The sequence below is a fragment of the Oxyura jamaicensis genome, chromosome 4 (genome assembly GCF_011077185.1).
Source record: "Oxyura jamaicensis isolate SHBP4307 breed ruddy duck chromosome 4, BPBGC_Ojam_1.0, whole genome shotgun sequence".
NCBI classification, from domain to species: domain Eukaryota; kingdom Metazoa; phylum Chordata; class Aves; order Anseriformes; family Anatidae; genus Oxyura; species Oxyura jamaicensis.
Window position 1 is genome coordinate 28,316,786 of NC_048896.1, and position 26,202 is coordinate 28,342,987.

At 34.6% G+C, this 26,202-nt stretch overlaps 1 long non-coding RNA gene across 1 annotated transcript; it reads right to left on the reverse strand.

The window, feature by feature from the left end:
- Window positions 1-20,881: 20,881 nt before the first annotated feature.
- Window positions 20,882-25,468, reverse strand: LOC118165686. The gene is made up of 3 exons (XR_004750177.1): window positions 25,312-25,468; window positions 25,001-25,003; window positions 20,882-20,892 (listed from the first exon to the last, which is right to left on the reverse strand). It is a non-coding gene; the product is annotated as an uncharacterized LOC118165686 (long non-coding RNA).
- Window positions 25,469-26,202: the final 734 nt, after the last annotated feature.

The window sequence follows — 26,202 nt, forward strand, 5'->3', positions numbered from 1 at the left end:
TTTCAAGGGAGATATAATTTCTTTTAGCTTCCATTCTTGGCAAAAAAAAAAAAAAAAGAACAACCAACCAAAAGCAAACAAACAAAAATCACAAAAAACACAGTAACAGAACAAACAAAAATCACAAAAAACACAGTAACAGAACAAGTACTGTGCATCAAATTACTTGCATATCCAGGTAGAAATATTGAACTGAAGGTTTCTCTGCTTCAGAGGAGAATGTCTAGACCAACTCATTCTTAGTCCCTTAGTCCTTTTGGGACTTTACACAGAAGTGTCTCAATGAGGCCTAGGAATGCTTGGTTTCCAGATAAAAATAGGGCTGAAATTAGGGAAAGTGCAACATGAAGAGGGATCTGAAAACACTGCATGTTTCACTTTTAGGTAGAACCTTCTACCTAGGTTTCTAAGCAGTGTTACCTGTTTAGCCACTTGTGTATATATATCAGAGCTTTAAAGAATATGACTTGTATCAAAATCCATGAAGTTGATCTTGGGAGATCTCAGCCTGTTCCCATAGGCCTGACTGTCGAGTGAAGGCTTCCTAAAGCCACTGTTTTAGAAATATATTTTATTATCGTTATTCTTTTAAACTGATGGTGCTTAAAAAGATTAAAAGATATGGAGCATTTTAAAGAAGTAATGATGCATGTGCTGTCAGTTCTGTGAAGAAAAGTTGTAAATGCTGAAGATCAGGTTGTACTGGAATCAGGATCTTGCACTAATTTCAAAGCAACAAGCAGACTATCCAAGATGTACACCCAGACATAGCCAAAGCACTCATGTGACAGCGCGATATCATAAAGTCCTTGTGGAAAGTTTGCAAAACATTTTCAGTTATTTTCCGTGAAACCAAACTTCTGCTTCAAATCTCCGAAGACTAAAATTTTTATAACACTTGTGGTGCCATTGCTGCTCCATTGCCCTCAGAATCTTTATGGTGTTCAGCTTCATGACTGACAAGTGCAAAAGAAAGATGCCAAAGGCATTCTTGCTGTTGAAAGAAGAAATTTGTTCTTCCATATTGGAACTCTCAGCTGTGAGCTGCTAGCAGGTTATGAAAGAACCATGCATAGGGATATTGCATGTACCCCACTCAGCTACACTATCTAAACAGATAATACAAGCATTAAACTGCTCACACAGACTTCAGGCTACCGAGAAAAGCAACCATAAGTCCTGCTAGACCAATAATTAGATTTGTCATAAATCACCATATATGGTGTTAATTTTTAAAGATATCTAAGCCACTAAAAATCAAAATAACAATAGTGAACAAGTAGTAGTGAACTGCCACCCGTGAGTTAAAAACAATGAAAAGGTGGATTAAAGAGAACATTAAGAAATAGGGAAAGCAGAGGCACACATTACCAGAAACCACAAGCTGAAAAAAAAATCCACAAAAGTAGCTATATCCAGAATACAGTTACCCCTATTTAACTTCCAAGACGATTACTGCAATGTTTTCTCCCATGGTCAACAAGCATATATACCAATTTTACACAGTATATGTGATACAGCAGCTCTGTTGTTGTGCCTCTTACCCTAAGTTTGTTGTTTGTTTGTTCTTGTATTCCTAGGGAAGTTCTAATAGATCATGCTGATGCTAATCTGAAAGTACTCACCAGGTCCTTACTACAGCTGTTTCTACGCAGTCACCGACTCAGTCAAAGAGTCAGCTGGTATCACTGTGATTGCTTTGGTAAAAAATACACTTCTCTGCACATAGGAAACCCTAATGCAAAGGTTCCTGGGGTCCTTCAGACTGAGTTCCACCAATTCATCACGGAAGGTTAGCTTTGTGCATGAGAGAGTGAATAATAAGCAGTGTTTTGGCGATAATTTTGGGGTCCCTCTATGCACAATTTATGTACATTTTTTCAAGTTTGGGCTTTAGTGATCAGCAATTTGAATTGAATGAGACTTTGAAGGACTGGATGAGCCTTTAAGAGCTAATCACTGAAATTAAATAAGTATGAGGAGCCTTTAAATTGGCCACATTAGAAGCTTATTTAGACCAACAATGCATAGAAACACGTAGAGAAGAACCAAAAGGAGTGTTGTTGGATTTCTCCAGTTTGTTTTGTAAACATTCAATTAAGTAGAATACTGTAAACAGGTACAAATTCTACCTTCTTATTTTAATGCAAGGATCACTGAAGATTTGAGCTCTAAGCCAGTATAATCATGTTACCAAAATAACTGAAGCTCTTGGCAAAACTTGAGGGATCAGCCTGGAAACCTGGACCTACAGTAGCTGCACTGTGGATTTCCTAATTCCAGTAAAGCGGTGTGAGAGGGAATGGCAGTGCTCAAACATGTCAGAAAGGTCAAACAAACAAACAAAAATCATCACCAAACAATATTCCAATATTTCAATACTGCAAGATAAAATGATTCTTAGTATATACACATCCAGTGTGCTGGGACCCAATAAAACAGGTGGGCAAAAGAACCCTATTCAGAATTTTCCAGGCATTTTATTTGTGACATAGGCTTTGCTACAATTATACTTTTTTTTTTTTTCCTCCAGATTTTAATGCTAGATTCTGTATTCAGTGTTAGCCCTGCAGCAGAGACAGTGTGGCCCCATAATTTGTCTGTATCCAGATACATGTAAATGCTCTTTATACCACTGTATTTTATTTTATTTTATTTTATTTTATTTTATTTTATTTTTATTTTATTTTTTTTTTTTTTTCTGCCAGTACAGTTGAGACTTGAGAATTTCAAATTTTGAGATATTGCTTACATGCTCCAGAAATCTTTCAGCTTAGGCAGCAATGTGCAATGTCTACTCTTTATTATTCTTAGTAAAAATCACGTAAAGAAAACAAACTGCTGTAGGAAAAAGTTCAGCTAACAGACAACCTAAAGTAGCTACAATAATAGAGATAGAGACCTTCCTTTGAGACAAGATGCTCTTCAGTTAAGCATAAGGACAAATAACTTCAGGCAAATACATAATAGGAAAGTTAATAGCATCTTGCATTCGAAAGCCTAACTGTGTCTCTTACTAGTAATTTTTTTCTTGGGCAGCATAGGGATAACTGGTGAAGAAGCTGATGGAGAAAGAGGACAGTTGCCACAGCAGTTTCCAGGTTTCTCCCTCAGGAAATAAGTCCTGGGAGATGAACCTCCTATGAACCTCTTCTGGTGGCTTGGTGCTGTCGATTAAGGTTAAATTCTGGAGACTTTTGCTTCTGCCAACTCTAATGAACAAATTCTGTTGCCTGTCTCCCAGCTAGGGGATGCCTCCTTTGATTTCCAGATGGGTAGGGATCAGGATTACTAAGCCACCTATTGAAGAGGCGCTTGAGGAACAGTCATATATCCTTTACGTGTCAGTGCAGCTTTCAGAGAACAAGAGACAGTGATGCACTGGTTGTTTACAACAGTTAACTCAGCAGGGGCATCACAGAACACTCAATTTCTCCCAAAAATGGTTTGGGCCTGCTTGAAGCTGTATGCTAGCAGTGTCAATGCAACACAGGACAATTTCCAGCGCTGCCAGAAGCAACTGTTCTTGGTTTCTCAAAAGCTTCAAACCAGAAAGAGGGAACAGGATAAGAAATCAACAAGACTATAAGAGTACGTATCAGAGCAAGCTGAGATTGAACCAAGTGTTTGTACCAAGGGAAAATATGAGTAATAATTTTTAAAAATTCTCCTGAGGGGCACAGACACACCCCTTTGCAAACTGAATGCCTTAAGAGATCTGTTGCCTGTTGGAGGTTCAAATATGTGATGCTGTGGAGACTGCTGAGGTGTGTTGAGGCCTCACGTTATAGATTACCCCTTGCTGCTCATGCAAGCGGGCATCAGTGATAATGCTAGGGGTAACCTTGAATGTATCAGGAATGACTAAAGAGACAGGATGACTAAGGGGCAACTAAGGATGATGGTGGAAGACTACCATAATCTGAAGCAAAGTGAAACAAAATGTCTGGAGGCAGTATGATGGGGCAGTTTCTCACACTCCCCAACTCCCAGTGCACACAGCATGGGTAACAGGAGGAATCAGAAGTAATTGTGCAGTAGCAGATCTCTTACTGAGTGGGATTATAGAAATGTTATGGGATAGTTTGCATGTCTGGAATGCTCCAATACATTGATACAGATTCTTTGTGAAAGAGGCTGGGAAAGCTAGGAGGGGTTGTGATCTCTGCAAAGAGTGTATTTGCCTTGAAAAGGGTTACAAGCCGTCTGTAACCCTTAGCTTAAGACTAAGGATAAGAACACAGAAAAATATTGGTAATGTGGTAGGTGTCTGCTATCAATCATTTGATCAGGAAAAGGAAATAGTTGAAGTGCTCTTTAGAGAGCTGGAAGAAGCTTCATGATTGCAGGCCTTGGTATGCATGGGGGATTTTAAACAACCTGGTATCTGCTGGTAGGACAATATTCATAGGAGTAGGAATCTATGAGGTTTCTGGCTATCTATGAGGTTTCTGGATTGTTATGATGACAGTTTCTTGGTAGAGGTGATCAGCGAGCTTGCTAGAGGAAATTTGCTTTGCTGGACCTAATACTCACAAATAAAGAACTACTCAGGGATATGAAGGTCAAAGATAGCTTGGGCTGCAGTGATGATATGCTGTTCCAGTCATGGTATTAGAACTCATGAGAGTCCAAACAAGACAAGCAGTAGGATTCCAGCCCTGCTCTTCAGGAAAGCACGTTATGGCTAGTTCAGCATTCTGCTTGGCAGATCCTATGGAGGAGAGTCCTGGAGAACAAAGCCATCTAAGATACCTGGCAGATCTTCAAGGACTGTGTCTTCTAGGGAGAAGAGCATTTCTACTTGTGGGAAGCCAAACAAGTGTTCATCCAGGCAGGCCTTCCGTTCAGCTCAGGCACAAAAGGGAAATACATTGGAAGCAGAAGCAGGAATGAGCTACCATCCTAGGACACCAAAGCAGTTAGGAAGCTGGAGATCTCATGTATGACATCCAAGGAGAAGTTTGTTCCTGGGTTTGTTCAGCTTAGAGAAGAGAAGGTTTAAGTGGATCTTACTGCTTTCTTAACCATGTTATAAAGAAAATGCAGCCAAACTCTTTGAGGAGCAGAATGATAGGATGACAGGTGATGGACACAAGTTAGATTACAGGAAATTCCAATTAGGATATAAAGACAAAGATTTTTACAATTAAGGTCAGCAAATTCTAGCACAGAAGGCTTAGGCAGGTTCTGGGAACACCTGAAGTAGTTGTGCATCTGATATTAATTAGCTTATTAAATACACAAAATTTATACTGCCAGTTAGGATGAGTGAACTTAGTTGCTCATTTTATTTCCATTGTTAGGGGGAGATGTATTAAATAATATAGAGATGTGTGTTTGTAATTTTTTGGGTTTGTAATTTTATTGATGGTTCATATCAAAGAAAAGTCTCATATAAAAAAGACAAAGCATGTTTATAGAAATAGAAAGGTAGTAAGCAGTCCTTTCTCATTCCCACTTTTCTGTCTTGTACATGTAGAAGTGAGAAACTGCCAGCATAATGTATTACTCACTGAAAAATCTGTCTAACAAATACATTTAATAATGAAGTAGTGGGAAGCCCTCTATATTCACATTCATAAATGGGAAGTGTATCAGCAAAGGCATGTTGTTATTAATTTTATAATAAGCTGTACTAATTAGTAAACTAATAGGCCAACTAGAAATTGAAAGGGAATTCTTTTGCACACACATGTTCAGGAAAGCAACATTACCTGTGGAAGTATTGGAATTTTCTTTCATTTCAAATGCATATGCTGGGGAAATAAACCAGTCCCAAATAATTGTGTAGTATGGTTTTCCTTGAATGCAATAAATAAACTGAACTTCTACAAAGAATCTTTTCTTGGCTGAACGACATGTTTCTACCTGACTTGTTTATATTAATTTTATTTACTGGGAATGCCATCCATTATTTTGACATGTTTTATGGGTGAGTAAAAATCCTTGATTGGTATTGCATACTCAAAGAAGGGGTTTTGCCACTTTTCACAAAAAAAACTCTATCCTCAAAAATGTCAGGGGCCATTTAAATGTCATTGCTTGAAAAAGTACTTTGAGAATGCTCCAAAATGAGCTTTTTTGGAGATGTCAACTCTTGAAAAAATAATAATAATAATAAAAATGTTTCTGTCTAGTCACATTGGAACCACTTTCATACAGGTTTTCATGTATGCATATAAGAAATATATTAGATGAGTGCTCAAAGTCATACTGCCCCCACAAGGAAACAGATCTGAACATTTCTCACAGGGCAAAAATCACAAGCTACTTCAGAAGTAAGATTAATTGGATTTATTTCAGCTTGGCAGCTTTCTCATGCATAGAAACAGAGGATACAAAAATTGCTGGTGAGTTTGCTGATTTTCTTTGCTGAAATTTCTAACATGCTGGAGAAAATTATGACATGAAAGTTGTTTTACAGCTTTGTTATCTCTGTTTTACACTCATCTCTAGTACTCTGAAGGCCAGATAATGATCCTCTAGCACCATTTATGTGTATATATTTATATGGCACTTTGGCAAAATTAACAGAATATGGCATAATGGCAAAATTAACAGAAAAAAATGAGTTATTTTTATATTGTGGCATATATTTATCTCTAATTGGAAGATCCACAGTGATGGGTAGCTGCTGCTTCTAGAAGAATACCCTTAAGTCTTGAGTCTCTTATTTTTATTAATGAATAATATTTAGTAAGCTAATCTGATGGTTAATTGCACCCTCTGTTTAATAATAGTAATAATAATAATAATAATATATGCACTAAATTGTAAGCTAGTATATGCACTAAATATGTAAGCTAGTATACAGATCCAGTTACTGGAACTCTTATATGTTACTGAGAAATGTGAGAGAGTTTTAAGAATTCGTTTTCTTTGTCTTTAATATCATGGTTTTATGCTTATCTTTAATGATCTAGGTAGAATGAATTTGACTTCTTTGTAACTCAAATTTTATAATTCTTCAATTGTTCTGGGGGTTTTCTCTGATTTTTCTCCAATTTATTGATGATCTTCCTGAAATGTGAATGTCAGATCTGTATGTAGTACTCCAACAGTGATAACATCAATAGCATATGCAGAGGTAGTGAATGCGACCTTTCCTCTAGTAACAGGGCCTACATGAGAAGAGAGGGAATAAATAATTCCGCAACATAGGCTGTCCGTGACACAACCCTGCAACCTCACCGTATGGTGTGATGTCTTCATGCAGGATGGACAGTATTGAAGTGGAGAGTATTTTCTAATAAACTCACCATCTGATTTTTCAGAAAATCCTCTTCTATGCAGAAACTAGCTTTAATGGACATGGAGAAATGTCCTGCCTACAAGAAACTGCGCTGAAACTTTCAAGATATCTTGAGCCTTCCTGATGCTCTCAAGAAACAATCATTTATTATAGGCAAGCTGCAGATCCTAAGAAAACCACGGGCATCCTAGTAGCACAGTGCAGACAGAGATCCTCCAAGCTAGCTAGGGGTAAGTGTTTCAAGATCCCTCTACAGGGATCTTTTGGAATTACATAAAGAGCACTTCGATGTGTTATGGCACAAGAAAGTTAAGATTTTTTTATTTATTTATTCTTACTTGCATGTAATCAGATGTGTTTATTTCTTGATATCTAACCTGAAAATGAGAGAAAAAGAATGTAGCACAAGGTGTTGTTTTTAAAACAAACAAACAAAACCTCTTCACTAAGAAAAATCTTGTATCTGTTTGATATTTTTTTTTTGTATTTTTCTTGTAAGAAAGATAGCATACCTGTATCAACAGGATTAGAGACAAGATGGCTCCCTAGCTGATTTCAATACATTTGTAAATATGTTTTGGCCAGATTCTCAGCTGGTAACAAACTGGAGCACATTCACTTTACATCAGGAACAAAGACAGCATCAATGTGTGGTGTATTAATATTCTGTGCAGTTTCTAGCATATGTCTTATCTTGAAGACATTTGGATTTGAACCAAAACTCCTGTATAAGCCAGTAAGAGATTTCTTTTAAAAGTAAATGATATGGATCAAACTTCTTGTCAGGGGTCACTTAGATTTCTGATTAAAGATCAGCTAGATCCATATTATTTTGTCTCAACTATTTGTAATAATCCAGATTTATGTTTAGATAGAAAAGATGGTGGTATTTTACATTATATACTGTTTTCAAGTGTATGAGAATAAATTTAGTTTATATTTAACATGTAGTACATTTCATTGTTCGTGTATGCGAAGCTTCCCAACGACTAAAATATTCTTGTGTGGCAATTTTATGCCTGCAGAAAATAACTCTGAAACATTCCTCTGAAGTAGAAAACATCTTATATTATTAGTTCATACATATATAGTTTTCAATTTTCTAGGCAGGATAAATGAGACTGTTAGTAATTTGAATTGTTCTGTTACAGACAATTTAACATTTTTAGCATTCAGTTCATATGAAGGGTTACTGTAAGCCTGGTCCAATAAACAGTACAGATTGCTTCTTTATGGCTTGTTTGTTGCAGGTTTTATTGATCCTTATACTTGACCTCTAAGCATAACCAGGAACTATATTAAGAAGAAAATTAAGGAGGAGAAATGAAAAATTTTTAAATTGAACAGGCGTCAAATCTCTTAGTCCATGAGGCTTGAGTCTATAAAAATAAAAATAAATTTGTATGATGGTAAGACTTTGGCTGGGAGCAAAATTTGTGAGAGTAGAAGGGGAAGAAAGAATCTGGAATCCTTGAAGATAAGAAGGGAATGCTAACTTCTTCTGTCTGCATCAACAGAGGCACTGAATAAAATTATTAATATCAGCTGTTATTAATTATTAATGCATCAGCTGTAATCTATGTATAAAAGCTGTTGCAACTGAAGGCACGACCACGATTACATGTTGGCTTTCCCCTCTACTTCCCTCCTGCCCTCTCCCCAACTTACTCAGTAGACAAGTTAAACATTAATCTTCAATGTTTTATTTTTGTTTTTTAATATGCAAACCCTATCTGAAGTACTGAATAATAGTTACATCATGTTCTGAAGACAAAATTTATTATTGATTTATGTGATTTTATGTGAGGTAAATGTATGATACTGGCCATATCTAATCAATGTTATTTGAAGTACGTGTAGCATTAGTTATTTTGTCTGCTAATTCAGGGCACATGATGTGATGTTTGCAGTTCAGAAAATTTCAAAAGCTTGCATGGTACTTAGTTGGACAGAACATTTTATAAATTCAAATCCCACTGACGGTTTTCACAAGTGAGTGCTCAGTGGTTTTGAAATTTATATCTTCTTCAGGTCTCAGATGACGATGCCCAGAAAATGGAGACTGATTAGCTGTGATTTCTAAAAGATTGACTTGAAGTATTTTGTCCAGATCCCTCTTGGAAATCCGTGTCAGAGGGGGATAAAATTTAATACTCCAGGAGAGTGTCAAAATTCTTAAGCCGTATGATTATTCTTTCTTTCCCTCATTTGATTTGTCATAATCCTAGCTTCTGAAGGAAATGAAACCAGAATCATTTTCTTCAAAGCAACAATTTGCTATTTGTTGAATAAGTTAACTAAAATGTATGTAATTATGTAATTAACTGTTACAATACTAAAATACAGAGGAGAGACATGAATTAATTTCAATGTACAACCTTAGTTTCAGACTTAGGTTTTCTCTGATATTTGCTTTTCGTCTATTTTTATCCAGTCACCTGGAAAATTTCTGGAGCAGCAGCTGGACTCTATGTTAACACTTCTCACACCATCTTGTACTTAGAGGCTACTGTTTTGACAGAAATTTACAGTTCCCCTTCATAAGGCCAGTACTGTCTCCATGCGTCATGCTGCCCTTTATCATGGTTCAGAAGAGATTTTCATTTTACATGTTTGCAAAGGCCTGCCTTCTCTTCCTTCCTGCAAGAGTGTGGAGTATTTACATGCATCTTTGCCCTTCCTGTTTCTTGACTGCAGATTGCTTCTTTATGGACTTGTTATTGGGCAAGGTTTGCTTGTCTGCCTTAGAAGACAATCTGATTTTTCCACATGAAACTGTAGGGTAACCTGCAGTTTCTAAGATCCTGCAGAGCACCCCAAATCACTAATTGCTCTGCAAACATAGGTGAGATTGCTTATATACAGATTTATTTCAGGTTCCAGTGTCTAAGGTTATAAACCAAAGTGCATAATTATTCTGAAAGCAGATTTTAAGAAAATATTTATCAAAAGTATATATATATATATATATATATAAGTATATATATATATGTATATATTTTTTTTTTTAATGAATGTATCGATTTGGGTTACTGTGACTTTTTTTTCTTTGTTGGTTTTGTCATTGTTGTTTTGAAAGTTATCACATCTTCAGATACCTGAGTACCATCTATGTGAGAAAAAATGCAAATAGGAAAGTAAAAAAAATGTCTCTGCATAAGTGCCAGATACTTTCTGAGCTTGCAGTACTTGTGTTTCATTTCAGATAAAAAAGGCATTTGAGAAAATCCTCCATCGGACTTGTGCCAGTGAGTGGAATCAAACATATGCTGTTATTACGTATCTAAAAATTCTAGCAGCACAGATATAAGCAGGGCAGCTCAGTGTAATGTTTTGGATCCTATTTTGCCTGTCCTGTTGTTCCAGCAATATTTTTAAAATCAGGAAATTCTTAAGGAGTTGACATATTGTTCTTACCCCAATATCAATGAACCCTGGGAAAGTTTATAACTGAATATGTTACATGAAAGAGATAATTTTAATATTTTATTTTTCCTTGTTATAGTAAAGCCATAAACAACAAATAATTCCGTGTTCTGGGCTAAACATATCAGCAGCACTTTGATCACACTTCTGTGTCATTTGTTATAAGTCTTTCATCTTCAAACCTATGGTAAAGAATGACATTTACAGGTAGTTTATTATGCACATGCAAATGGGAGAGAACATGTGTTTTTGGCTTTCTCTTCTCTTAGGCCAGTTTTATAATTACATAAGATCAATTACTAAAATAGAGTTGTTTTTTTATTTATTTTTTATTTATTTTTTATTTTATTTACAGTGCTTTAAGTAAAAGGACAAATGGTAATGCTGTAATTTATTTAAAAACAATGCATTGTGTCAATGGGTAAATTTCTTTTAATCCAAAGATGTGTTTTGGTTTCCATCCCTGGAAAGCTGAAAGCTTTGAAAAGGAAAACAAAATGTTGCTCAAGTGTGGAAGGCAAGGATTTAGATTAAGAATTTTTTGTCCTTGTTAGAATGATTTTGGTCCTTTTCAAGGTGTTCCTTGTTCTTTGGTGAGACAGAAATTTAAGCGTTTTGTTTGTTTGTTTTCTTCTTTGTTCTATGTCATTCACCTTGAGCAACTAATATAATTAAACAGAACAGATCTACTGAAGTCCTCTGGTTGATTACATTTTAGTAACCACTTTAAGCATGACAAATATTCCATTCTCTTGCTCTGAAATATAGTAATCTATGTATGCATTGGTAAGATAAAATCCCAACAGCTGTCTCTAAAGGGGGAAGGTTTGCAGACCTATGGAATCATCAGGTTATCTGATCACTTTGTATTTCTTGAACCCAAACAATGTGTTTTTTTGGCAGCATGTAGTATAGTAAACGGAAACAAGTTCATGTTAAAGAGATCTGCTAAAGAGTAGTTCAGTTGGAAGTGATCCACATAGATCATTAAGTCCTTCAGGGCTAACCAAAAGTTAAAGCCTGTTATATATAGTCCCATTTACTTTCAAACTCTCAGGGCTGTTCTGGGATTTTAATTATTGATTGGTGATAGTTGCTAGTTGCTTTTTTTTTTTTTTTTTTTTTTTTTTCAACTGTGGATGGTTCAGGCATAAATCTGATCATAAATCAGGCATTTTCTATTGAAGTTTTTTTTTGCCTGATTATTTAGAAATGTTTATTTTATTATCATTCATCTATGAGCAATATGCACAGATGTGGCCAAAATATTGGCAGCAAATTGGTTAAAATATTGAAAATAAATTACTTTGTGGAAATTAGATGATATTCCATGTCAGAGTATTTGTTATTACATTTTTGAATTAAATGGTATTCTAGTTAGAGAGCGGCAGAAGGTTTTCACTCTAATTCAACAGCAGAGTCACAAACACTCAGCAAGAACTCTTATTTTTGTAATTATTTTTATATATTTTAAAAATTTATTTTATTTTGTGCTGTGAGACTTCCTAGGGAAGTGTTTCCAAGCAGAAGAGAGTTTTATGTGTGTTTATGTGTGCGTGTTGAGATGAATGAGGAGGAAAGGATAGAGAAAAAGACACAAAAGTGAGAATAGATGAGAGCATCAGTATGGTTAGGGAACGCTGAAGGATCACATACACCTTTTTAAACTGTAGATACTAGACATTGTAAATAGATGCTCTGTCTGTAAGTTTCAAGGATGGCTCCTTGAAATCCACCGTCCTCTGCAACTCTGCCTTGTTTGTAAGCTCCTATCATTTGTTATGGGAGCATAACAAATGACAGTACTGTAGGCTGAGAAAATCTGTGAAGCAAACACTGCTATTATATGCTCCTGTGAAATTTAGCTTAGGCTGCTCCTACAGAGAATCCTTTGAAGAAAGAGAATAGTGCTAAAAGAAAGAATTTGATGGAAAATAGCAAAATAATTGAGTGAAAAAAAAAAGAAACAAACAATCACTAAAAATGAGGAGGAAATCAAGACTGCACAGAAATTCTCTAAAGACAATACATTCTGAGAAGAAAGGGACTTCTGGAAGAACCTATAGTGCCTAGATAGTAGTGGAATATTCATCTTGCTGATGTTCTGTAAAGGGTAAATGTCAGCAAATGTTGCTAAAAAAAAAAAAAAAAACAAACAAACAAACAAACAAACAAACAAAAATCCACCAAAAATGATAAAGTATTATCAAAACATAGTTGTGTTAAAAGATACTTGTTAAGATTACTTCTCAATAAATTGCTTTCCAGAATTTTGCATGTCTAAAGAATCATCTTTAAAAAGTGTACTTACGAGTTTATATATATTTCTGTTGCTGCTTATTTGGATTAGAAGAGTCTAGACTTTTTAGAATGTCTCAGAATCCATACTTGAAAATACTTTTTGCCAGACATACATTTTGGTTATGAATTTTTCATTAGTCTATTCAGGAGACTATGCCTCTAGATTCAAGTTCTTTCATTAGCGTATTAATTCATTTTCTTGTGCACCAAAGTTAGTAATTATATTTTCTCCTTTCATACTGGCTATCTATCTTCCTCTTCATAAATTATTTGAGCCAACACTAGTGGAAGAAGGGCTTCACAAAATAAAATAAAATTAAATGAAATACGTGTCATCCCTATGTTATGCAGACATGCATTGTAAATTAATCTTTTTTTTTTTTTTTTTTTTTTTTTTTTGAGGATAATGTCAAAGTTTAGGTGACTAATATGAAGCAGATGTCATAGAAGATGCACAATGAGAACAGCTAGAGTTCTTTCCTGATTTACTTCAGGGGGCTTGGAGTGAAGTCTACAGTGGTATAATGACAAGTAATATTTTGACTGAAGTCCTGTTTTCATGCAAACTCTTTAAAATCATATGATATCTCATATAAATTAGAGTTGGCAACTAAGTCTTCCACTTCAATTAAATAATCAAAATGTCATTATCTAAAAGTTGCATTTTGTGGAAAAAAGCAGAATATAGGAAAAAGAATGAAAGAGATAAATCAAGTCTACTTTTTTTTTTTTTTTTTTTTTTTTTTTTTTCCTCACATTTAATGGCTAGAACTAGTGTCCAACAACTACTGGAGAAAGGAAGTAAATCAAGGAAGATGGTAGAAGTAACTACATTTGCAGTTATTTATAACCTAAGAAAATGGAAAACCCAAGAACTTGGCCAGAAGCTTTGATGTATAAGGTAAGTTTTTAGTGTGATATGTCTCATATCTGAAATAAATGTTTAGCAGCTGAGATCCTGGAATAGAATACTATTGGAGGAAAAATATTTATGAGTTTTCTGTACCTTTGCTCTTAGTAAACTCTTATAATATCATTTTTTTTGTTGCTTATGTGCATAGATTCATAATTCGTTGATATATCACTGGATTTACATGTTTGCTATAATAAAACTGGGTAATAAACCAAAAATTTTGATGCCTGCTTTACTAGCTATCAAATATTTCACTTAACTGGAATTTGACAGTTATATGCTTTCTAATATTTATTATTAAGTATCAAACTTATATCCTTGCAAATACTTTCATTATTTTTGCTTTTAAAAATAATTTCAGGAGCTTTTTTGTATGTGCATGGGACTGTTAATTTTAGGGCACAGTTGTTTAATATTGAGTTTCTTAAAATAATCTTTTGTGCTTCTGTGTCACTTAGAGCTTGACAGTCATCTGCTGTGAATTGCCCAGTGGAAAAGGAAGTTTTGCCTAGAAAACTGTCTTGCAAAGCCTCTCAGTTTTCTGATTGTACTGTCTATCTACAGGTGAGAATTCTTATTTATATCCATCATAAAATAGAAAAATATGACTTTGTAAATTTTGAAAGACTTATAAGCTGAATGACTGACTCCACTCATTCACTATAAATTTTGAGTGATTCAAAAGGCAGGTGATCTTTCTGTACTGGTTTTCGGTTTTCAGTGTGGTGTTAACTGATATCTAGTACTGCCCATCTAGTATGCACCAGCTGCACATTTAATTTTTTTTATTTATTTATATATTTTTTTAATGTTTGCAAGGAAGAAAATACTCATTCCGACTGCCATCCTCTTTGACCAGCTGAATGCTGTAGAGAGAATTTGAGAACATAATTTACATAAGCCGACTTTTCTAACTGACTTTTACAGCTCTGTGCGGCAAGGATAACAGTATGAGACTATTATATAATCATTAATAGTAACATCCTTCAGAAAGGATGGCTATGTTATAAGCTGTCTGCAACTTCTCACATTACCTAAGAGAAGCCAAAAACAATACCTTAAACTGAGTAGGTCATGTTTCTGTATCCTCAGCAGGATAGGTAATCTGACAGGGAGGAAATAATCTGCCATTAAAGTAAAGGTGCAACAGAGAACTCTTTGAAACCTTTGTAAATACTGTTATCTACCAACACTTCATAATCTTAGTGAGCTGTTGAGGTAGGGGGAGATAGAAGATCAACATGCTAGAAAAGTTTAATTAGGAAATAATGCCTTTGATTATTCTGTTTCGTCCTTCAAAATAAAACTGTGAAGAAAGGCATAAAGAGTTTTTGAAAGTAAATTTTAATTGGGTATTGTAACAGGAGAGCAATGACTAGTTTAGACTTGCCAACTTCTATGGAAGATATATTTTGATGTGTTTAGGGGCAGTAGAGGACATTCATCATATTCTTTGTGCAAAAGCTGTATGATTCTTCCCCAGAACTTGCATTGTTGGCAAAATTATATAATTTGTTTCAAAAAAGGATGTCTATTAAAATCAATGGGTACTGTATATTTAGGATAAATTTCTAAAGATATCACTTCTACAAGTGGAGAAGAAACCACAAATATTTAAAGTGCTTAAATACAAAACCTGATTGGATATTGATTTGACTTATTGTGTCAGCTAGAGACAGTCTTCTTTAAAGCAGCCATTTAAACTGGGATAAATAAAGGGCTGTTAGAGCAGAGCATCATATTCTACAGATGTTCTCTTGGTGCAAGGTACAGCTGAAGAGAAATAAATATGTGATGTTTCAGATGCAGTGCCTCACCATTAACACTGGAGGTGCCTCTTTTACAGATAGTACTGATGAAGAAAATTGCTTATACTTTTCAGATATGTGGAGAAAGCCTTTATTGCACTGTTTTGTATGTAGCAGAGGTACCTCTGGTAATTTAGTATAAAATATTACATTTGTGATGTTATTCTGTCCCAGCTAATTTTCCTTGCTAAGGAGCACAACAGAAAATTCTGAACTCAGTATTGTGTTACAGCTGGTGCATGCTGCTGAATAAGATCCATGAAATCTCCACAGGACACTGCAGAGTGCTGTAATCTTTATTCCTGGCCTGAACACCTAGTCTTTCTACAGACTGCTTGACCCAGGAAAAGCATACCATTATTGCCATGAGGATACAAAATCACTCTAGTAAAATGCAGCAAGCAAGGAAAGGATGAGGAAAATTCAAGGTGGAAGGGCAAGGATCAAGATATATCTACCTCTTATAGGTGTATTTTAAAAATATTCCTGAAGGATGCCAGTCTCACTTACCAGCTGTGTTGCAAGCAAATGCCTTCTCTCTTCCTGATCCACCCAGGACTGATCAGATGAGGGATCATGAATGCTAATGATGCATTGGCAGAAATGTGTGCACAGATGTATATGGTAAAAGCTAGACAATAATTTGCCTCACTATTTGCATCTGTAGAGAAGCTACCAATTCACTTTCTGAAAAATCATACCTCTCTTCATAACAATTAGGAAAAAAACTGAGTTGGTTAAAAATTTATCATATGAATTTTGAAAATTTATCTTATTTTAATATTTTTTTTTTCCTTTTCAAGATTTTTTTTTCCTTGTTCTATTGAATCTACTCGATCCTGCTCTTCCTATGGCCAGGAGGGGTTAATTAGGAACAAGGAAATATCTAAAGTATGTTTTGAAGTTACTCAGATTCCTGGATTATTTATTTATTTATTTATTTATTTATTTATTTATTTATTTATTTTTCCGAGAATAAACTAGGGAAGTTGCTTGCACAGCTTTGGATGCCATATTAAGGTTGATTGTTTCAGCACCAATCCAGTTCTAATCATTTGATCACTGTGTATACATAGGTTAGGGTATTGTAATCTATAGATAGAGTGCAAACTATGTTTTCATTCAGTTAGGATATGCTCTTTCTCTAGTGAAGGTTTTCTTTGTCCAAGGCAGCTGAAAAAAGCAATGTCTCAGTAAGCCTGAACATTTCTGAATTTACTCCTTTACCTTTTGGTCCTGCTGCAGATATTGTGATACATGTGTGTAGGTATGTGTATACAGGTGTGGAAATAGCACTGAAGCACCCCAATGGAATAAACTTAAGTGAATTCAAATGTCTCATTGGAAATAGGAGCAACGAAGAATTTGTACATAAGTTAGAACTCAGTGCAATACATGTGGTATGCCTGAATAAGATTTCTGGTGTACTATATTTTCTTTTACTGTGACCTGACTTTTAAAACGGCATTTTCAAAGGTCACTGAAGTGCGTGTCTTTCTCTTATATGATAAGATGCGCATTGTATAAAGTTTGCACTTGGGGTTAGGCACAGATGTTCCTTTAAAAGTTTCTCTTGTGAACTGGAAAATAAATTAATGCTAACGAGCTCTTTTTGTGTATGAAACCTTTTATCATTTCTCTGATCAGTTGTTTGAAAATGTAAGGTTAAACATAATTTCTGCTTTGAATCACTTGAAACATGCATTTTAAGGATTGTGTCTATTTCTCTCATTTTAGGATAACATTTTAATTTTACCTGAAGTAAATATTGAAATGCTTATGCAAGGATAATTATTAACTAAAATAAAGCGCCTTTTTTTTTTTTTTTTAGTTAAAACAAAGTTGGTGTGGTCTTCTAGGGAAAAAAAATTCTGAGCATGGCAGTCATAGAAAATTTTCCTTTAGTCTGCCAAATTCTAGGTTACTGTAAGAGATGTTTTCTAGATAAACTGCAGATAGAAGAAAATGAAGATACAGTAGTAGCACAGAAGATATCTCTAAGCAGAGACAGAAGAAAATGAAGATATAGCAGTAGCACAGGTAATATCTCTGAATACATTTCTTTATTGGCAACCATTTGAGTTTGGAGAAAGAACTACTTAATCTATTATTTATATGTACATTTACAGTTTTGTTTCATTAGAAATGTAACTGCACAACATTGGCATAATTACTTAACAGGAAGGCTAAACTTTGCCATTAAAAAGATAACTCATCTTAAAAAAGTAGCCCAAGTCAGATTGCAGTGTTTTGTTATTATTTCTTAAAAATTCAAATGTCTCAATTCTTGAATTTGTCTCAACTGTGGAGAAAATAACCACAGAACATATATTTTAAAGTGATTTCTTTTTATTGCCTTAGTTTACAGGTTTATGATATTTCTGTTTTTACACATTACTTTCTATGTTAGATGCAAATTAGCTATTATGCATAACCTATATCTGAATGAAGTGAGATGCATTAATCCAGTGCCATCAATGCTCAGGGCAAGAACACCCATCACAGTGCTTTAAAAGCTCTTGAATGTAGTGGGGCTTTTTCCTGAGCAACAGAAGGCTCAGAAGGTGAAAAAGAAAGAACATGTAAGGAAAAGCCTAGGAGTTTACCTGCTCTGAAAATTTTCCTGTAATCAGTGATTCTATTTATGACCCAGCTTTGCTTGTTAAAACTAGAAATGGAGGTCAGGGCTAAACAATTGGATAAGCTAAAGCAAATTTTAGTTCACAAGACAACAGGATAGATGGTCTTGAAGGATGTTTTTATCATCGATCTTAGCATTACCTAGGTGTGTCCAGGCTTTGTTGTCATATTAGTCATATAACTCTGGCATATATTCTTATTTTTCCACTAATATTGCCTTGCAAAACTGTTACCCAGGATAACAGAATGTCCTTTTTGTCCCTATTCATATTTCTGTTTTTCAGAGCTTTTGCAATCATTTTGCAAAATTGGGAATAATAGCATTTTGGGAGGGTTGGCCAAAACTCCAAATTCATTAAAATATGTTGTAGTGTTTTCCAGTGCATAAATGTTAACTACTGGACCAGAGAAAACATATATGTGAAAAAACAGTTTGTTGGCTCTGTTCCTTGAATCCCATTTCTGCTTTCTGCTCTTCGTGGTGCTTTGGATCTACATTATGCCCAGCTGAGACTATTAAGGTGAGTAAAATGACGTCTATATCTCAGTATGTAAGACCTATTATTGGAGACCTATTATTGGAGAAATTAAAAACCTTTCAAAAGCCATGCATATAAATGTGCACAAAAAAAAAAAAAGAAAAAAAAAGAAACAAACAAACAAACACAAATAAGTAAGGTGTCATTATGAATTCCAAAAGCAGAAGAGACAGCAGTTTTGTCTATGTTTAGGTACAAATAATACCTATTACTCTTTAGTAGAACATTGAGCAAGCTGCAAGAAACCACTTCTTTATTTGGATTATTACATGTAATCTCTCTCCTCTGAAAATGCATTCTTCTTTTCATAATATTCTTTATTAAGAATGAAAGTAATGAAGGAAGGGTTTAATTATTATTCTATTTATACTATATATACATATTTATATATATATCAATTTTTTATTTTTTTATATATAGTTTCTCAGCTGGGGTTGGAATGTGCATTAAAACAAACAAACAAACAAAAACCCTGAAAATGTCATAGAAGATTCTCTTTAAATTATGACATAAAGAAAATTTTTATTCTAATCTTAGAGCCCTCAGATAAGTGTAATGGATTCATTCCTGATTAATGGAAATGAAATCAGAATATCTGCAATAATAGTGAAAAATATGTATATGTATATAAATGCAGCAAAACCAATTTCATGTTTCTTAAAGATAAAAGTTGAAATTACACCATATTTTAAATAAACATATAAACACATGAAATTACAAAAGATAGCAGCCAACCTCAGTTAGAAATTCTAGCTAGAGGAATTGAATGTTCACATAGCTCTAAGTACACTACAGATGTGCTCTGCCAAACCATTAAATGTCACATGTCAGATGAAGGGAAAGCAGCTATGCAAGGTGGGCAAACATGAACAGGCTATTAAGCACTTTTTCTGAACACAAAACCAACCATCTAGATTTTTAGGGAATGTGTATAATGCGAATTCTTCTATTTCATTATTTTCCATTGTACCAAAATAAATACATAAAAGCATAATATGTGATTAAAAGAAGAATGTATAAAAACATAATATGTGATAAAAGCATATATAATATGTGATTAAAATTGTAATATGTGATGAGGATATTTTCTAGATTATTTTTTATTATTATTATAGGAAAAAACTTAAATCAGTAATCTAACCTTGTAATGAATTAGTAATCAAACCTTGACCTTTCCACTCTATCTGCTACAGATATATGAGAGATGTGTTGCAAGGATTTTAGAAACTTCACTGATGTCAAGAATATAGACCTAGCCAGAAGCTACTCTTGTAGATGGCTGCCATCTATCCATCTTTGCTAGTATATATCCAGTATTCCTAGCCTCACAGTATCCTATCTGATGGTTTACATTTTTTTTTTTTTATAATTATGCCCAGTAATTGAAAGACTTGTATAACAAATAAATAAATGAGACTTGTTCGATATATGTAAGAGCTTGCACCCTCATGGAACAGAAACCCATACTCTAGTGGTATGAATCTGATGTAATTTCCAAAAAAATCTTTCTAGTTTTGTCTCTAATACTCTCTTTGTGGGATGATAAGTAGGAAAAGACTGAGTGACTCCTTTTTTTAAAAAAAATAAAAAATAAAAAATGATTTGTAATATATTAATTAAGCAAATATATTTTGCATCCACTTCAGACTAAGACGGAGGCCACCTCATAGATCAAGTTGTATCAAGAAAAATGTCACCCCATAAAGTCTTAAGAACCTTACAGAAAGGGGAACCCTAAAACTGATGTAAAAAACTTGGAGAGTTATCAAGTAAAGCTCATAAGGCACAGTAAATGATTCTTAGAATGGCAAGACACAGACAGAACAGTTAAAACAATTTATGATACAATTGCCTCTAAAAGAACATGCAAAGACAAACAAAAAAATATGAAATCAGAAGCTTGGATCTGCTGTAATAAAAACATTAAACAAAGACCTCCTCCACTGAGAAACCCCATGAACTTTGGGAAAAAAGACTAGATTTTAAAATATCATATCATATTCCAAATACCTATAATTTTATTCCTTAATAGTGTTGCAAGTCAGGCATGAAACAGGACAAATGACGTTACCAAGAAAACACAACAGACTATTAAAAGGACAGTAACTCCACCTTGTAAAGGACATTTCAGCAGTAGCGGGTAGTGCCTGAACGCAGCTGACTTTGCTGGAGGAGCTATTGTAAGCTTTTATGCTTAGTGCTGTTTCTGTTACTAGAAGGAGATGGTATTTGAAGCAATCCCAGCGCTTAGCCAGACAGAAGAACATTTTCTATTCCCTCAAGCCCTATATTTTATGTATGATCCGATGAAGACTTTTTTGACTTGTTTGTGTCTTCCACCTTTAGCTTTATATGTGCATTTATGAATTACAGCTTCTGAAAGGATAGAATCATACTGCCATGCTATTGCCTTAACCCAATTATTTTTGTTGATCATACTAATATTTCCCAGTCTGGTTCTATCTATATTTTTTTTTTCTTGGCAGATTTAACTCGTTTGAAAACTTGTTAAAAATATTTCCTAGAAACTAAGTGGTCTTCCTTTTACTTTCTTATTTGAAAGCAACTGGACTAATTATAGCTTGCATTGAAATGATCAACTTATAGGTGAAATATCCCATAAATAGTGCTAGGGAGTATGTAAATGAAGAAACATACATAGACAAAAAGATATCCAGGGTGTGGATATCATCATTTAAATTCTTCATAACTGTTTGGTTGAATATTGTTCCTTCTAACTGCTGATAGCGTACACTTTCAGTGTATACTAGAGAATGAGATTTTGTTTTTGACAAATGGTTGTTGAATTTGTTGTTGAATGTTTGTAGGAATATCTGCATATATGCAGAAAAATGCACAAACTATTGCACACATTAAAATTCTTATAGTTTTCATTAGAATATTTGTTAGATGAACAGGAAGCAGGCATAGGCTATGATCTAGATGGTAGAGATGATACTGCAAATAATATGCAGACAAAGCAAACAGTTTTGTTAACTTATTCTAACACTACTAGTAACTCAATGGATTTGTATAGATAAATGTTTCACAGATGTTGGAGTGGGGATTTCACATTTATGAGAAAAAAATGAAACGATGAATTCCGTAACTAATCATTCGCAGTGCATGTTTTAGACCAACTTTTCTGTGGGAGTTGGTAAAAATCTGGGTCTTAAGAAACACATTCTGGTGAAATCATGACTCAGTTCAAGACTCAAAAAACTATAATTAAATTCAATGTTGACAAATTTTATTTCAGATTTTTGGAGTAAATGATAAAAGCTCTAAATTCCCGAGCTGATCAAGTTCTTTGTGAGAACTGGCTCCTTTACCGAAGACTAATTTCTTCCTTTCCCAAGACTAATTTCTTTTTGAGAGAGTAAGGAACAGATCAAGTTCTTTGAGAGAGGAAAGAAGACAAAAAGTCCAGAAAACCTTTTGCTTAATTCTTATATTTAGTTAAGTATAAATATGGTAAATACTATACAACAGTACTTCAGTATGGAGCAAAAGTTTTGATCAAATGATCATAGGAGAAAAATGGAAAATATATATATTTTTTTGTCTTCAATATATTAGCTGAGACACCAGAAAGCAGTAATGTTGACTGTAATGTTGACTTCTTCATTGTTCAAAGTCTTGCATGAAATTATTGACACATAACTGCATTAGTAATTGCACCCCCCCTGCAGCCCCCGAATAAAATTAAATATAAATTAGCCTAATGTGAACAACCAATTGCTAAATATATCAGTGAGCCAGAAAAGAAAAAGGAACAGGAAAGGAAATGCAAGAGATGACCAATTTCAAGGGGTTATGCTGCCCCCTCCCCCTGGAGCTTGTTAGCAAAGGTATCTTGCCTTTTGTTACAATTTGCTCTAGTTCACTGAAAAGTAGAGCAAGGACATCATATCTTCTTACATAAACTAGCAAGAATTCCTCAAGAGATAGTCATGGCTATCGCACTGTAGATCTGATCTCAGTTAGACAAATGGTCTTGGAATGAGCCTCTTACTCCCGTAACTCTCTCCTCTGATCCAGTCTTTCTGGAATTAAATTTATAGGCATATTAGAAAAAATTAAAATAAATCAGAGCTGATTATTTAATGGTATAATTGCTGTAATATAAAGGAGAGTATGTCAGCTCTTTTATTTCCCTTAATGACTCACTGAAACACAATTTTAATGGCAAATATGCCAGAAGCAATCTGTCCTTTTTGTAAAACTGGAATTGTGTCCTCCTAATGTAGAGTTTCAGTCCATTTGACGCAACTCTCAGACCTTTTTTGAAAGGATTCTCTCTTTAAACGTACAATCTTTTTTTAGAGATGGACTGGTTGTTATACAGCTGGCACCTTTATTGCACAGTCCCATTTTAGTAATCTATAATAGCCATCTGTGCACTCTCAAAATTCTACCAGATAAAAACAAAAACAAGCATTTCTACAGACCAAAGGTGTATACTTCTGCTTTGAGGTGGACCAGGTATGAGGACTTAATGGGAACATAAAATTCGACTATTAGGAGAGTACTGAGTTTAGAGATGCTACTTCCATGTACTAAAAGAAAGATGCAGATGTGCACGATAACCATATAAAATATTTTTCAACTGATCTATTTTTTATTATGAATATGTTGGAAACCACTATTGCAAATTATTACCCTACAGTTTTATAGGCATCTTTAAAAAAGATTTTTAAATTTCATGTAGACTAAAACTCAATAGAGTAGACAATTCAATAGGATGGTTAATTGTGCCTTCAAATAAATGTTGTTTTTAGAAGAAAAAGGAAAGTTCAATTCTCTGTATATTTTATAAAGTTGTTTCTAAATGGGCAGCAGGACATATAATTGATAAGTATTTGCCCTAAACAATTTAGTTTCCTTTCATTTAGGTGTAAAGAATCAGAAAACAATTGAACTAGACAGCACTTAATATATTGGACTCCATTTTTTTTTTCTTTTAAGCATTACTCAATACAATTAATTTCACTTTTTTTCTTTTTTTTTTTTATTTTTTTGTATTTCTTTTTAATCATGTTTTCACCATCCTGTCAAACTTTGTATATTTTGCCCATGGATGAAATTTGCAGCTGTATGCACACTAAATTCTGTATGTAGTTTGCTGAGACATGCTGTTAAAAGGGTATAAAGCATAGAAATGCTGTCTGCCTGCCATGAACGAAAGATTTAGGATAGAGGATTGTGGTGTGTTATTGGTAGTGATTTTCTTTCAGATACTGAAAGACAGTGGAATTTTCCAGTGCAGATTTAACTTAAGTAATTACTGAAGACCAGTTTTACCTAAATTCTGAGTTTATCTTGAGATTGAAATTAGTTTTGTTGCACAGGTAATGGGTATATCTAAACATACATTCCCACTGAAAGTAGGCAAAGCCATTAAAATGGCTTTTAGAACATTTTTTCTGGTTGGAACATTGTCACTGGTTGATGATAACAAGCTTTGTGCCACCAGCTTCCCTCAGGGCAAGACAATGAAAGAAAGGGTGAATTATCCTTGCCCCTTTCCTGTGTTTTCTACTTTTTGTGAGACCCTACTGCACAGGGTCTCACAGCACAATAGCAATTTCTGCAGGGTGAGAACAGGATAATGGGAAATATGAGGTGTCTGATTATTTTTTCTGCTTTAGTTCGTAGTAAAAGAAGATTTTTTTCCCCTCCTGATATAATAGATGTGCTAGTTATCTACTGGTTCTTCTGGTTTGCATTGGTTCATGTTGTCTGCATCTTCAGTACACCAGACCTTGAAGAGCTCTCTGTAAATTTGAGGTAAAATAAATAAATCAATTTAATTACGTCTGGATGGTGGCTTAATTTTAAGTATGGGTGGAATTCCAGAAATAGAGTAGTTTGGAAAGTAACAGATAATGGCTATATCTGGATGAAGTTTGGTGAATACTTTTTGCTAAACTTAACATGGTATTTTTTCTCTTCGTTTTTAAGAACCTAAAATTTTCTTTTAATGTAAAGGTGACCTCATCTTTGTTGATGTTGCTTGTTGTACATCATATTGTCCAGGTAGATGATACTGGTCAGTCTTCACTAGTTGACTGATGCAGTTACTCCAGCACTGAAGGCCGCCAGATGTGTCAGGTACAGGCTAATACACATCTCTACTTCTGTTTTGAGAAATTAAAAAAAAAAATAATAAAAAAAAATCAGCTCTTAAAATTCTCTTATTTTGTAGCCATAAAATCAAAGAAAATATTAGCAGCTAAAGATATTATCACAAGAATGAACTACTGAGTCTACTATCTGAGTGTAAGGGATATAATTTTTAGGAGACTGTTAGGATTATCTTTTTGTTTAGGTAGCAAATGTATGAGAATGCACGGGCTCCTCAGTAGAAGAGGGACATAGAACTACTGGAGTGAGTTCAGAGGAGGGCTACTAAGATGATGAGAGGACTGGAGTACCTGTCATTTGAGGTCAGGCTGAAAGAACTGAGCCTCTTTAGCCTGGAAAAGAGAAGACTGAGGGGAGACCTCATTAATGTATATAAATATCTGAGGGGGGGGGGGTGTTGAGAGGATGGAGCCAGTCTCTTTTCAGTTGTGCCCAGCAACAGGATGAGAGGCAACGGGCACAAACTGAAGCACAGGAGGTTCTGCTTGAATATGAGGGGGCACTTCTTAACTGTGAGGGTGACAGAGCACTGGGACAGGCTGTCCAGAAGGGTTGTGGAGTCTCCTTCTCTGGAGATATTCAAAACCCGCCTGGATTGAACCCGCCGGGATTCAAAACCCGTCCTGTGCAACATGCTCAACGTGATCCTGCTCAGCAGGGGGTTGGACTAGATGACATTCAGAGGTCCCTTCCCACCTTGGCCATTCTGTCATTCTGTAAGAATGAGCCATGGAATAGTGCTCACAGAGATGTGGTTGTGTGATAGACACTATGCCACAGCAGAAGGATAAAGGATCTTTTCTCTCATCAATGCTTAACTTCATGCAACTTGCCAATTTACATTAGAAAATAGACGTTGCTTTTATAACAGAGTAAAAATCCCATACAGCCATAAACTGCATTGGAAGGTCAGATTAGGGCAATCTTCAAAGGTGTCTGACAAGTCTGATTGCTTATTGAAACTCTGAACCTCTAGAGATACGCATACTGTGCAGTTGTAAAAGCTTTTAAAAGCTTTTTTTTTTTTTTTTTTTTTTTCCCAATCATAGTGCCCCTGCTAGAGAGATACTAACTTTCTGTGCAACTATACAAAGTATTATGTTGTTTAATCATTATGAAATGTCATTTATTTTTAATTCCTATAAAATGTCATCAAGTTTGAGAATTACAACA